This window comes from Acomys minous (assembly GCF_964271855.1).
Source record: "Acomys minous genome assembly, chromosome: 17".
In the NCBI taxonomy this organism is placed as follows: Eukaryota; Metazoa; Chordata; class Mammalia; order Rodentia; family Muridae; genus Acomys; species Acomys minous.
The window spans coordinates 9,808,804-9,823,227 of NC_140500.1; positions in this window are offsets into that span (position 1 = coordinate 9,808,804).

The following is a 14,424-nucleotide window of genomic DNA, read 5'->3' on the forward strand; positions in this document are numbered from 1 at the left end:
AACAAAATAGCGGAACCCTTGGACGAGTAGGTTTGAGTAGTAGAATCAGAGACAGCAATCAGTGTGACATTTTCATTGTCCTCATGTCACCTGACCATTCCCGGAGGATGCCAATTTGCTCATTTCTGGGGAGCTAGGGGAGCAGAAACCACAAGATATCTGAGGTCTCTGTTCCAGCCACTCCTTAGCGACTTTAACCTCTGAGACCAGAAAGTGTCTGAGGCCACTGCAGAGCAAAGCCTGCGGGAGGAGGGAGGCTGTCCCTGTGCCGGTGACTCACTCTGGCACCGATTCGACCTTATGAAACGAATTTAGCTGCCTGGGCTGAAGCCAGTCATAATTAATAACAGGATATCTGTTTATATATAAGGTCCAAGGGTTAATCAACAAAGTACTGTCCAAGGCAGAGGCAGGGAGGAAAAGACAAAGGGGAAAAATATATGTTGGGGGCATGTTATTTTATGGGTGGCACATAGCCTGTGGATGCATTCCTACACATGTGCAGCCAAAGGGAACCAGTGTTTCCATACTTATTAGGGACCAGTTCGGAGCCTTTGTCATGAAACCTCTGCAAAGCCCTGTGCTGCAGCTGTTATTATCCCCTAAAAGAGGCTGGGAAAACAGCTTGCTAGGTATAAGCTTAAATAAGGTTTAAACTGGGCCTACATGACTTGAATCCTAGCATGTTTTTTTTTTTTAACCTGTAAAGTCACCATAAAAGCTTGGTTTTATGTAAAGAGAGGTAGCTTGTTTATGTATTTAAAAGCAAGCACTCGTGGCCTTCTACTGAAGTCATTATTTCTTTAGGAGATGTAGCTGAGTCCTAAAATCCCAGTGGATCAATTTATCCTTCAGCCGTATAAAGCACTCAATGATTTTGTGGTCTGAAGAAAGTGAGGGGAAATGGACTTTGAAAGGAGAGAAAATCTTGAATCTCGTTTGTTTGAGACAGTGTCTCATTTTGTAACCCAAGCTGGCTGGGAACCCAGTATTTTGCCTGCGCTAACCTTTGACACATGGCAATACTTTGGCCTTTAAGGAGAATCGATGGTGTGAGGGTTTGGGTTTGTTTTAGAGGGTGGAACCAGACATGAGTTCATAAACAGCACGAAAAATACTGTTTTCTTGCAGTTTTCTGTGTCCTGGAGGCATGTGAAAAACAGCATAACCGAGGAATTGCTTAGATCATCTTTGCCTATGAGCCTGTCTGTGGGGGGACTGTTTTGATCTTTAATTGATTAGGAGAGTGTATTGGTTGTTTTTCTGTTGCTGTGATAAAATTATAATTAAATGCAACTTATGAAGAAGAGGCTAATTTTGGCTTACAATTACAAGGGGACACATTTCACAATAGCTGCAAAGTCTGGCATGGCAGAAGGCCAGGAAGCCAGCTGATAATTTTATTCACATGTAAGAAGGAGAGGGAGGGAGAGAGGGAGGGGGAGGGAAGGAGAGACAGAGACACAGAGACAAACAGAGACACAGAGACACAAAGAGAGAAGAGAGGAGAGAGAGAGAGAGAGAGAGAGAGAGAGAGAGAGAGAGAGAGAGAGAGAGAGAGAGAGAAACAGGAAATAGGACCAGGTGGTAAGCCCTCAAAGCCCTCCCTCATGGCATACTTACTCCTACAAGGCGCTAGCTCATAAGGGTCCCATAACACCCTCTTTCCCAACAGCAGTGCCAACTGGAGCATAAGTGTTCAAATACACGAGCTTTTGGGGACATTTCTCTTTGAAGCCACAGCAGAGGGTCCCGCCCACTGTGGGTGGTCCTATTGCTGTGCAGGTGGTCCTGGGCTGCTAGCTAAGCAAAAGCCTGTGACCCAGCCAGCAATCAGTCGTTCCTTCATGGATTCTGCTTCAAGCTTCTTCCCTGACTGCCCTCAGTGACAGACCGTGTCCTGGAAGGTAAGCCATGCGACTCTGAACTCTGTTCCTCCTCTAAGTTGCTTCTGGTCAGCGTGTTCTGTCACAGCAACAGAAGGAGACTAGACACTCTTTACGTATTAATAAAATTCACCAGCTCCAGATTTCCCCAAATTATGCTCCGCAGAACACTGGGTTTTCTGAGAGATGGAATTAAAAACATTTTTCACGATCAGATATGGCAGCCTGAATATGTCACTATTTCCTTTTATTGTTAGCACCACCCTGACCCCCATCTCATCACCAGGTTCACAAATCAGTTCCAGGAAGGCGAAGGTACCGACTGTTAAAAGCAAAACTTGAAACCATTTAGATGAAAAAAAAAAAAAAACAACAACATTTAAAAAAAAAATTCTGACTTATGCAGTAGGATTTTACCTACTTGTCTCTAGGCAATTAAGCTTTCTCAGGCAACTTACTAGAGGCTGAGCATCCTCACCTGAGCATTCCAGATACAGATGCTTTAAAAAGTGAAAGCTTTATCACCTGTAAGATGCCACAGCTGAAAATTTACAGACTACAGAACTTGCTCCGTGCACACAATTATTAAAAATACCGCATGGCTTTGCCTCCAATCCCACTGTAAGGAATATATGAAACGTAAGTACATTTCACGTTTCGGCATTGGTCTCATGCTTACTGTGGCTCGTTATCTATATGGAAATCTTAAACAATTTTTCTAAATCTGAAATGCTTTTGGTCACCAGCATCTCAGATGTAGGATCCTCTATGATCCTGTGTAAACAATGAGAGCGATGAAGCAATGCCTTCACTTCCAGGTGGAAGCTTCAGGGGTCGGTACCAGATTTGACACAGCTTTTCTATGGTTCTCAGGGGAAGAATGCCAATTCTACTACATAGAGAAATGCTATGTAGTAGCATTTCAGATTCTGGGCATCCTTTCTCACGACAAGTGGACATGTGGAGTAGGATGGTACTCAGCCTAATACAGACAGATTAGGAACATGAACAAGAAATGAACTTGGCTATTCTGAGTGACTAAGCTTTTTTTTTTTTTTTTAAAGAATTATTTGTTATAAAGCATTTCCTACCCCATCGTATCTGATACAAACAATTCATTGTTCATTGTTTCCATGTGCCTGGAACTTTTCTAAGTCTTCTGTCTCTGTTTTCTCACCACAGACTCCATGAAAACCATTTTTAGTTTGATGGAAAGGTGAACTGTACTTAATAGGGACACAGAGAGGCTGAGGAACTTGCTGTAGTTATGGCACAAATGGAATTTTTATCTAAGTATTTGCATTTTATTGTTCAATTGTATTGGTAATCACTGTCTTCTTTTGGAAATGCATTATGAAATCTTTACAGATTGTGACAAATGAATTTGCAATGTATCCAGAAAGTAAAATGAACAGTAGTGAGACCTTCACACAAAATATGTTTTACTTCATTAAGAGAGTCATAAATGTTGGAGAGATGTAGTGTGATTGCAAAACAATAATTTGTCATAGGAAGAACTGATTTCATAATGGTAAAAATATACTCAAGTTTTATTTTATATATATATTTTTTAGTAACAAGCCATTTTATGAGTGGGGTTTGACAAACCATTTCTAACATTAAAGAGGATATAATAACCAAGAATAGTCAACGCAGAATTGGAAAAGAGTCATAATGGTACATTTTCCCAGTCATATATTAGACTGTCCATAAATCTATGAGAAGGCAAACTGTGAAAGTTAAAAACAGATCACCAAGCCAAAGGAAACCAGGAAATAACAACAACAACAACAACAACAACAACAACAACAACAACAACAACAAAATCCAATGCTTATTTAACAAGAGTGGCAAAGTTGTGGCAGGAGCAGTATGAACGATTTAATAAAGGACATATGACAATTAGTCATTAAGTTGAAAAAGATTGACTCTGTCTGTCTGTCTGTCTGTCTGTCTGTCTGTCTATCATCAAGATAAAGTCTTATGTGCTCCAGGCTGGTGTTGGTCTTGCTGTACAGTTGAGGCTGGGCTTAACGCCTGATTCTCCTCTCTCTACCATCTTAGAAGCCAGAGCACAGACATGCACTACCACCATTTTATGTGGTTCTATGGATCAAACCCAAGACCTTGTGCATATTAGAAGGCACTCTAGTAACTGAGTTACATCTCCAGCCATTCAAGATCTAAATTTAAAGTAAAATAATAAAGACTGTAGGAGAAATGTAGGAAAGCCGTGTTTTAGTTGTATGAGGTGTTGCTTCTATATGATGCAAAAGTTCAAACTCTTAAGAAAGTGTTAATAAATTTGATCACCAACTTCCTGTAAAACAGCAGGAACAATGAGAAAAAAGAAGCTCCAAGAAGTCTGTATGTGTATAGCTGTAAATGGATTAGTATCCAACATACATAAAGAATATCTATAAATTAGTGATGGCAAAGACATGGCCATGTAGAAAGCAAGGCAGAGGCCATGAAAATTAATTTATAAAACTAGAAATGAAATGCTAATTTAAAAACAGATCCTCAAGTTGTTCCTGTTTGGAAATAAACATGCATAACACATCTAGTGAAGAAAACAACAATCCTGATGACACTTACTGGGGAGGCTGGGTACCACTAGTGCTGCAGCAACTGAGGATGTTGAGTTAACACAACAATTAGGTTGTCTGGGAGAAACTAACATTTGTACATACATATATACATATACTCTAATTATGCTACACACATACAAAAAATTTCAGGAGTCAACACAAAACATCTCACAAAAACATTTTATTTGCTTTTAAAGTAGTTTTAAGTTCATTCTTTGAAAATTTCATACATGTATGCCATGTACCCTAGTCACATCCACCCCCAACTCCTGTCCTCTCTGCCTACAAAAATATTTTTAAAAGAAAAATTAGTTTAAACTATGTAAATATATTTACAAATTTACATTTATGAATATCACATAATTTCCATTTATATATTGTGGCGTAATTAGATGTTTTCATGTATGTACATTTATAATTAAATCAAATTTAGATATATAAGACAAAATTTTAAAATACTTGAAGCAATGATATATTTTCCTTATGAAGATAATTTTCCTGAATGAACTGGGATGAGAAAATAAAATCTTTGGGCTGGGGATATGGCTTAAATGCAAATCTCTAGACACACAGGTGTGGCAACCTGAGCTGGGATTCCTGCATGGCAGATTGTCCTGGAGTGTCAGGACAGGGAAGGCAGACAGCTGAACTAAAGAGCTCTTGGTGCAAGTTAGAGACTGCCTCAGGGTACAAGGTGCAGAGCCGTAGCTATTGAGGAAGATAGCCAGTATCAGCTGCCTCTGGCTTACACACAGACACACACAGACACAGACACACACACGCCCACATGCACATATACACATACATGCACACACACTTCTATGCACATGCACACTGTTACCCACACGCATATGATCACATGCACACACACCACATAAACACATATTCAAGAAAACAAAACGCTGAGTGGGCAGTGGGAGGGTGATCATGAGGTAGGCTGTGCTAGAATGTTGATCTTTAGATGCTTGGTTTGTACTCTGTCTTTGCTCTTGTCTGTCTTGGTTTGGTGCTCACTGGGATCCAGAGCATCCTGGCATGCCTCAGGTATCTTCTTTTTCACTAGGTAAAAATGTCCCTAAGCAATGGAATGTTACTGAGTTTGAGCTTTGGTGCAAGAAGACTCTCCATATGAAGTTCCCTCCTGCCGCCCGAGACAGGGTCTCACTATTTGTTCTGGCTGTCCTGGAAGCCACTAGGGTAGCCTCAAACATGCAGAGATCTGACTGCCTCTGCCTCCCAAGTGCTGCAATGTAAGGTGTGTGCCACCACATTTGAATGCCTACAAACTTTTACAGACTTTAGCAAGCTTTGTGAGCTCTCTTGGAATGAAATATCCTTAACTTAACACCTGCAAAAGGAGGTGAGAAAGGCAGGCAGCACGTGGGAACAACGCAGGGAAAGGCCTGTGGGAGGTGTGCCCTTGTTTGGTCTAAACAAGGTCGAGGAGAATTCACTGTGATGAATGAGGAGAGGAGCTGGATGTCAGAGGGGAAGAAAAGGGAAAAGGAGAAACCCGTACCCTGGGAAAATAAAGTGCATCCTGTCAACTCCCATCTTAGTGGGAGCTAGGGCCCATCTGCCTTCCTCATCATCCATCCATCCTTGCTGGTCACGCTGGCTTCCTAAGGTGATAGCCTGCCATTTAGGAATGATGCTCGTAATCCACTGTGAGGTAGGCTACACACAGACTGCATGGAGAAAGCGACCAGCGCGTGAGCACGGGAAGAGGAAAACCTTTTCACGTGGAGCTGCTACAGGAGAGTCACTGAGTGTGCGGGTCTTCCGACTGCCAAGGGCTCATTGAGAGGCAAGAGACTATTGCTTTTGGCTCAGAAAGCTAACGGCGACAGCTCAGTTGTGAAGTAAGAAGTCAATTCTTCTGAACACAATCTTTAGAGTAAGACAAGAGCCAAATTTAAAAAAATGGATAAATGCAACTGAAGCATACAATGGGAAAACATTCTAAATGCATTGCAAGTAAAAATATTAGAAGGGAAGATGCTTCAATGAGGCTTGAGCTGGAATTTGTATGTGACAATCAGGAAATGAGCTCACTGGAAGCATTCTCCAGAAATGATGTATACGAATGAGAATTTCATATATAGATAATGTATTTACTTCCTTATTTATTATTGAGACAAGGTCTTATTATGTAGGTCTGGCTAGCCTGGAATTTGCTATGTGAACCAGGCTGGCCTCAGACTCACAGAGCTCTTTCTGTCTCTGCGTCTGGAGTGTTTGGTGTAAAGGTGAGCACCACTATGCCCAGCCAAGACAGTTTTAAAAAAACACTATGGCGTTCCTTTGTAGAATAAAAAAAAGTTCAAGATGTAGGTTCTATATTAAAAAAAAGTAGGAAGCATAATAAAAATAAGAATGAGTGGAAAAAGTACTAATTGAATTTATTTAGTAAAGCACTAATCTTTGTGTAGCACAGATGTATCTTGGTTTTAATCTACTTTTTACTATTTATAAATGTTTTATGTCCTATGAAGTACCAATATATGTCAGTATAAGGGAAGTAAAATTCAACTTCTGTTCTTTATGCCTGAAAGTTAAGTTGAAAGGAGAAAAGCACTTAGATCTTATGTCTGTGGGGGTGCTCCCATGGGCAGGTGAGGAGCCTCACACAGATCTTATGCCTGCGGGGGTGCTCCCATGGGCAGGTGAGGAGCCTCACACAGATCTTATGCTTGTGGGGGGTGCTCCTATGGGCAGGTGAGGAGCCTCACACAGATCTTATGCTTGTGGGGGGTGCTCCTATGGGCAGGTGAGGAGCCTCACACAGATCTTATCCTTGCGGGGGTGCTCCCACGGGCAGGTGAGGAGCCTCACACAGATCTTATGCTTGTGGAGGTGCTCCCATAGGGAGGTGAGGAGCCTCACACAGGTCACACAGATGGTATTCAGGCAACGAGGTGTTATTTTCTGTCTAGTTGAAAATACTTAAGGTCAAAAATGCATTGAACATATCCAATCTATGTCATAGCCAGGTAACTAGTCTGCTGTCTAGCCTCATGATTGCATGTCTGGCTAGTGGCTGGGGCCCTCTGTTTCAAGGTCTCCTAAGTACACAGTCAGTGTTGAGCATCATGGTAGAGGGTCATTTAGCAGGATCTGTTTGTTCATGTTGCTTTTGGTTTTGACTCTCATCTCTGGGGATAGGAATGACTGTATCTTCTTTCAAGGTGCTGGGAGGACATGTTCCACACAGGAGCAGAGTCTTCTTCTCCTTCTTCTTCTTCTTCTTCTTCTTCTTCTTCTTCTTCTTCTTCTTCTTCTTCTTCTTCATCTCCAGGGATATGAATATTTCTCACTCAGTCCAGGAAAGGCAGAGAGAGAGAGAGAGAGTTTTATTTATACTCTTTTTCAAGCAATTTAGTTCAAAACACTCCTTATGTTAAAGTGACATATCAGCCTTCACCAAACATTGTTCTAGATGTCTGGAACAAAAATCCTCAAGCCTTGCATTCTGAAATAGGCATATTATATAAGTATTAATGTATAGAATAATTAACTGTATAGTAACAACCAATTTTATGATGCATTAGAAAGTGGTACTATGGTACCAGCAAGTGCCACAATAACTAAGAAGAGATGGATGTGTGTGTCTGTGCCTGCAGAGTGGGGAGGACAACAAGGTAGGATTTCGTAGTAGGGAAGTCCTCATGAGAAGATGATACTTGAGCAAGGACTTTAGGGAAGTCCAAAAATAGACTGAAGAGTAGCAAATATGGAGATATGCAGATGGGTCTAGGTGCTGTCACACTGATCCAGGAAATGGAGGATCTTTGCAGCATGTTGCAGCTACATGGATGTGGTGAGAGGTAGCCAGGTTCTAGAAACATATTTTTAGCAGTTGTTTCTGTGACTTACTCTCTGTAGATTCAGTTACCAATGGTTGACCACGGTCAGAAAAAAGCTATAAATATTGTTTGCTTTTTGACAATTTTGTGTATCTATATAATGTATGTCGAGTACATTCATCCTATTACTGTTTCTTATCCCCTTACCACTCCCCATGAGCTTTTTCTTCTAAGCAAGTCCTCCTTCTTCTTTCATGCCTTAAAAAAAAAAAAAGACCCACAGTTAAAGTTATTTTTATAAAATTCTGTTTGTTTCTCTCTTAACCTGACTATTACATAAATAATTAAGACTCTTTTATACTTATTTAATAATAAGCTTCATAACATAATAATTGAACAGTTATTACTCTATTCTTAACCCTCTAAGCTCTTTTTGGTTTCCTCTTATCCTATATAATAGCGATACTTGCATTTGGTAGCTTCCCTGCTCCAGCTCTTCTCTCCTGATGTTTCCTGGTTCTCTGCTCATGGCTTGATCCCTGGCTGAATCCCTGACTTCCTCTTCTAACTCTTCCACCCCTACCTGGCAGGAAGTCCAGCCCTATTCTTTTCCCTGCTCAGTGATTGGCTGTAAGGTGCTTTATTGACATGAATGGGGACAGTTGGGGAGTAAAGTTTATACAGCATTGAGACAGGAGATTCTCAGAATTAGGCTTGCAACAAGATGTGGGGGGATACGTAAATCAGCATTTGAATTATACAATAACCTTATGCCTACAACCATTGAGGTTTTTAGGGTGACTTGCATGTGCATATGTATGAAACTTTTAACTAGAGGAAGAAAAATATGTAATCAGAGAATAAGTGAAATAGGTACTATAACAAAAGAGCCTGTATCAGTCATCTTCTACTAAGTAAAGTTTCGAGGGCATTATCCAACTATTCACCTCTTCCTGTGTCAACATATTTTGAGTGCTCTTCCACCATGAGTGGATGATTGGATCTACGCACAGAGTAGGGGCTTGACCATGGAACTTGCTTTTGTCAATGGGGAACTAGCAGACATAACATGATGAGAGATATGAAATGACCTTATGTTGAAGTTTGTTTCTTTTGTGCCTCTGCCCTTGCTGTAGGAGTGTGCCTGAACTCTCTTGCTTGAGAGTTAGAGGAATTTGTAAGAGATCCATGCCATCCTGTTCTAGTCTACATCAGCCCCTGCCTGATGACCTCAACCACATAAGCAATAAACCATTACAGTTGGATGCTACTGAGATTTTGTGGCCAATTTTACCAGTGCTGCATCCTTTCATGAGTCCTACATTAAAATGACTCTGAAGAGTCTTACTCTGCAGTAAAGAGGGACATGCAATGTGGCTGAAACTAGATCAGTAAGTGGTAGACTTGCCTGAAGTGAATAACCTATCAGGCCATAGGGCATGTTCTGTCTTGGTTTCAGAAACTGCTGATTATCTGTCAGTACCCATCAAAGAAGCATTTGTTTTGTCCATAGATGGAGACTATTATAGAAATCCACAACTGGTCAAACACAGAGAACAACAGACCACGGAATGACAAACTCTAGTTGATACATATACAACGTGACCACTACATCTAAGGCTCAGGAAACACTGTGGAAAGCTAGAGGAGGAGGAGGAGGATGTGCACTGTGAGACAGTGTCTTGTGCATAGGACAAGGAAGCTACACCCATGAGATCCAGCAATCTGGTCACCTAAACAAGACTTTCAAAATGACGACACCGTTTGTCATACCAGCGGGACGGGGGAAATCCCACAAGGTTCCACTCCTAGATGAAGATCTACAGGCAGTTAATGTTTTCTGAGAGGGAGACAATCAATCAGTCTTCCTCGGGGATGAGTCCCCTAATTGGTTATTCAATCCCAAGAAGACATATGTCTATATAAATACATATCCATACAAGCAATATTAAGTTGAGTCAGCAGATGTGAGTGTGTGTAACAATAAAAGTTATGGAAGAAATTAATTTGAGAAGGAATAAGGAGTACACAGGAGGAATTGGAGAGAGAGGAGTAGAAATGATGTAAACGCAGTAGTTATGTATGAAATTCTCAAAAAAATCTAACTATTAAAAAGGTATCATGTCTATTCTATTTCCCCTTCTGAGCAAAATTTAAACACCCTCTATTGTGCCCTTCTTGTTACTTATTTTCTTGGGATCTATAAATGATAGTATGTTTGTTCTGTACTGTATGACTAAAATCTGCTTATAAGTGAGTACATACCATGTGTGGATTTCTGGGTCTGGGTTACCTTACTCAGGATAATCTTTTACAGTTCCATTCATTTGCCTCAAGTTTCATGGTTTCCTTGTTTTTATTGTGTAAATGTACCACAGTTTCTTTATCTATTCTTTGGTGGAGGGACATCTAGGTTATTTCAGTTTCTGGCTATTGCTGCTGTGAACAAAGGAGACCAAGGGTGGGAGAACAGAGGTCTAAAGACAGTAGAAAAACCGTGGGTGGGGGCATCTCTGTGGCAAGCTGGAAACAGATAATAGAGTAGGCTTCTGGGAGGATATGGAAGTGATTCTAGCTAAGACTCCTAGTGGAAGGAGTCATGGAGACTGAAGAGGACAGCCTTTAACAAGACAGGATTCCTAGTAGAGGGAGAAGAACACCACCAACCCACCCACAAAAACTTTGAACCAAAATTTACCCTTCCTACAAGATGGGCAGGATAAAGATAGAACAGAGATGGAGGGACTGTTTAACCAGTGCCTGGCAAGCTGAGACCCACTCCAAGGGAGTGATTCAATCTCTGACACTATTAACGGCACTCTGCTGTACTTGCAGACAGGAGCCTAGCAGAGCTGCCCTCTGAGAGGCTCCATCCTGTAGTAGATCAACTAGATGCTGAGACTCACAGCCAAACATTGGGTGTCGAGTAGAGAGTCTTGTGGAAAACCCGGGTGGCGGGGGGGGGGGCAGCCGGGGGGGGGATAGAAAGACATGGAGGGGACAGGAGCTCCACAAGAAGACCAACAGAGCCAACTAAGCAGGGCCCAGAGGGGCTTGTGGAGACTGAAGCAACAACCAAGAACCGTGCATGGTCTGGACCTAGGCCCCCTACACAAATGCAGCCATGGGTAGCTCAGGCTTTGTGTGGGTACCCTAGTAAGGGGAATGGGAGCTGTCCTTGACATGGACTCTGTTGCCTGCATTTTTATCGCTTTCCCCTAGCAAGGCTGCCTTGTCAGACCACAGGGGAAGAGGATGGGATTTGTCCTGATGCGCCTTGATGTTTTGGGGTGGTTTGGTGTGTGTAGGGGTGTCCTATTTTCTGAGGAGTAGGGGAGAAAAGACAGAAGGAAGAGGGAGGGAGGGTTGGACCAGGGAGAGAGGAGGGAGGGGGCTATGATCAGGATGTAAAGTGAGTATATGAATTAGTTAATTAAAAAAGTTATCATGTGCAACTTCAAGACAATGCCATTATAAACAAAAGGGTGTATTTTCAACTCTTTTCTTCTTCTTTCTCCAGTTGGAACCATAAACATGAGAACTGCAGAATAATTTTAGGTTAGAAATTGACAAGATAAGACTAAGGCTAAGAGAATAATAAGACAAATACAAGGTGTTTGGCATACTTACTTACAGTATAGCCCCAGACTACCCACACAGACTTCAAATTGGAAGAGAGAAAATCTTTAGCCTTATTTAATATATTGTACTGTTATGCTTCTTGCTATAGCTCCACAGCCTGTATCTTGACTAATATATACAGCTATCATGAAACATGGATAAATGCACAGGTACTTACTATTAGTGTGATAAATTTCCTCTGGCCCATTTGCTGTACTCACCGAGCTTGCTGGAGATAATTGAATGGAATATAATTGCCCATTAGTTCAGTTAGATAGTTCTGAGATGCTGCAAAATATTATGATCTTCATATTAATTCCCTTTGTCTAGATCAAAAATCATCAATTAACACTGAATCTTGCAGAGCAGTGCTTACTTTAGTAATAAATATACTGAGTCAATGATACTGTTGGGAATTATACTGGTGAGAAATATATTCAGGTATAAATCTAGACCAAAAGTTATGACGAGAAAGCTTTTAATTTAGTTGAAGAAATTAGATACAAAATTATAAAATTTATTTACCCTGAAAAGTTGATCTATGCTGTGAACTGAGTTTTTCTGGAGAACCTATATCTGTGTTGAATACAGCAGGCTAATTACTGATCAGACTTCCTGATTGTGAAATTAGAATGTTGCAGACAGATAATTTTTGTTTATCTTCTGAGTCCTTGTCATCCATTTGCTATGCCCTCCATCCATGCTGATCCTACACCTGTGGTTATTAGGTAAACTTTGGAAGGTATTGCTGAAATCAACCTACTTTCACCAACACTAAAATGCATGTAGGACATTACCCGACTCTTCTCTAACCGGCCTCCCTGAAGTTCCCACCAACATATTTGGTGAAAAGTATTGATTTATGACTTTATTTTGTTCTGTGATTAGGAAAGTCCATGTAATATCTCCCACAATCAACAGTTTGCACACTACTTTAAAAGTGGCTATGAAGTATAAAATTCAAGCAACATGTCGCAACACTTAACTTCAAGTGTTTTTAATTTGCAAGTGTAACACACTTCTTGATAATGAGGACACATTCTGAGAAATGCATCTTCAGGCAATGTTGTCATTTTGTGAACATCACGCCACCACACACAACTGGTAGTAATGACCCAACACACAACTAGCTTATACATATCCAGTAGAACGGGATTAAACTAAACACAGAAAAAAAATGATGCTGTTTTAAATGAAAAATACCAGTCAATCTATTTTTACCAATAAAGACTCAGGGGCCAGATGCCAGGGTGGAAAACCTGCTAGCTCGGAGAGCCAGAGAAAGCTCCCAGCTGACCTTCCTACTCAGCTCATATCCTGATGGAAAAGGCCCCAAAGGCTCACTAGCTCAGCAGACAGCCCAGGAGGAAAAGGCCAAAAGACCCTAAGGCCAAAGGCTTGCTAGCTCAAAGAGCCAAAGTCCAAGGAGCTGAGGAGCTGAGGAGTGAAAAGCTAAGGGCCCAAGTGCTCCGTCTACTTCTCCTCAGTCTCTTAACTACCCCTCAACTCAAAGTCCCTCATTTTCTTTAACCCCTGTCAGTTTGTTTCTTGCTCCTCCTCTTGACCTGGGGTTAACTTTACTAAATCCTGTGAATTAAAGGTGTGTGCTAGGGGCTGGCTGAACCACACCTTAATCACCTGTTTAAATTCTTGGACTAAAGGTGTGTTAGGGCTCAACCATGCCAAACAAAAGACAGGTTTTTACAGTTTACGATCTCAGGGATCACAATGGGATCAAAGATCCTGCAACAAAGTGATGCCATTGAGCTACATGCAAAACATAAGGCTTGTGCTGGCTTTCCAATGAAGTGATCTTGGTAGAGAAGTATAAAGTATATGCTGTGTAATAATGAAAACTATAGTATAGTAAGCACATAAGCCAGTAGTGTAGTTGCTAAGTATTTCCAAGTACTATGTACCATACATAACCATATTTACTATCCTTTCACATTAGCAACTGTGAAGTAAGTTTGCTGCTATCAACACCGTCATGTTTCCAAACACGTGAGCAACGTGTTGCACTATGACCTCACGACAGCTCTCAGCACCATTAGGTGATAGTAGCTTTTCAGTTCCATTGTGGTAGTCTGTGCACGGTTGACCAGCGTGTCTTTACTAGGTGAGTTGACTGCTGTCATGGTGGAGCTGTTTTCCTCCAGGCGTGACATAACTATTGCCACCATGAAGCACAGGTTGCTGTGGTAACCTGAAGAATACCTTGGTTCCTTGGTCATGTAATGAAATAAGCAAAACAATACAGTGATATCTAGATCCATGACAATGGTAACGAGGCGGTTAACACTCCCCAGTAGTGCTCATCTGGGAATCTAGCCATTATGCCTGCCCCACCTGCCTGTGGTCCTGAGTGTGCTCTCGTGTATGGGCAGAATAAGGTTCCTGAAGGGGAGACTCCCTGATTTGGTGTTCCGAAGCTCACCATCCATGCAGGGTTGGGACTTTTCAGGGATACGGCTGCTCCTGCGTCACCCATGTTCCCATGAATGTCCATTACTCATGCGT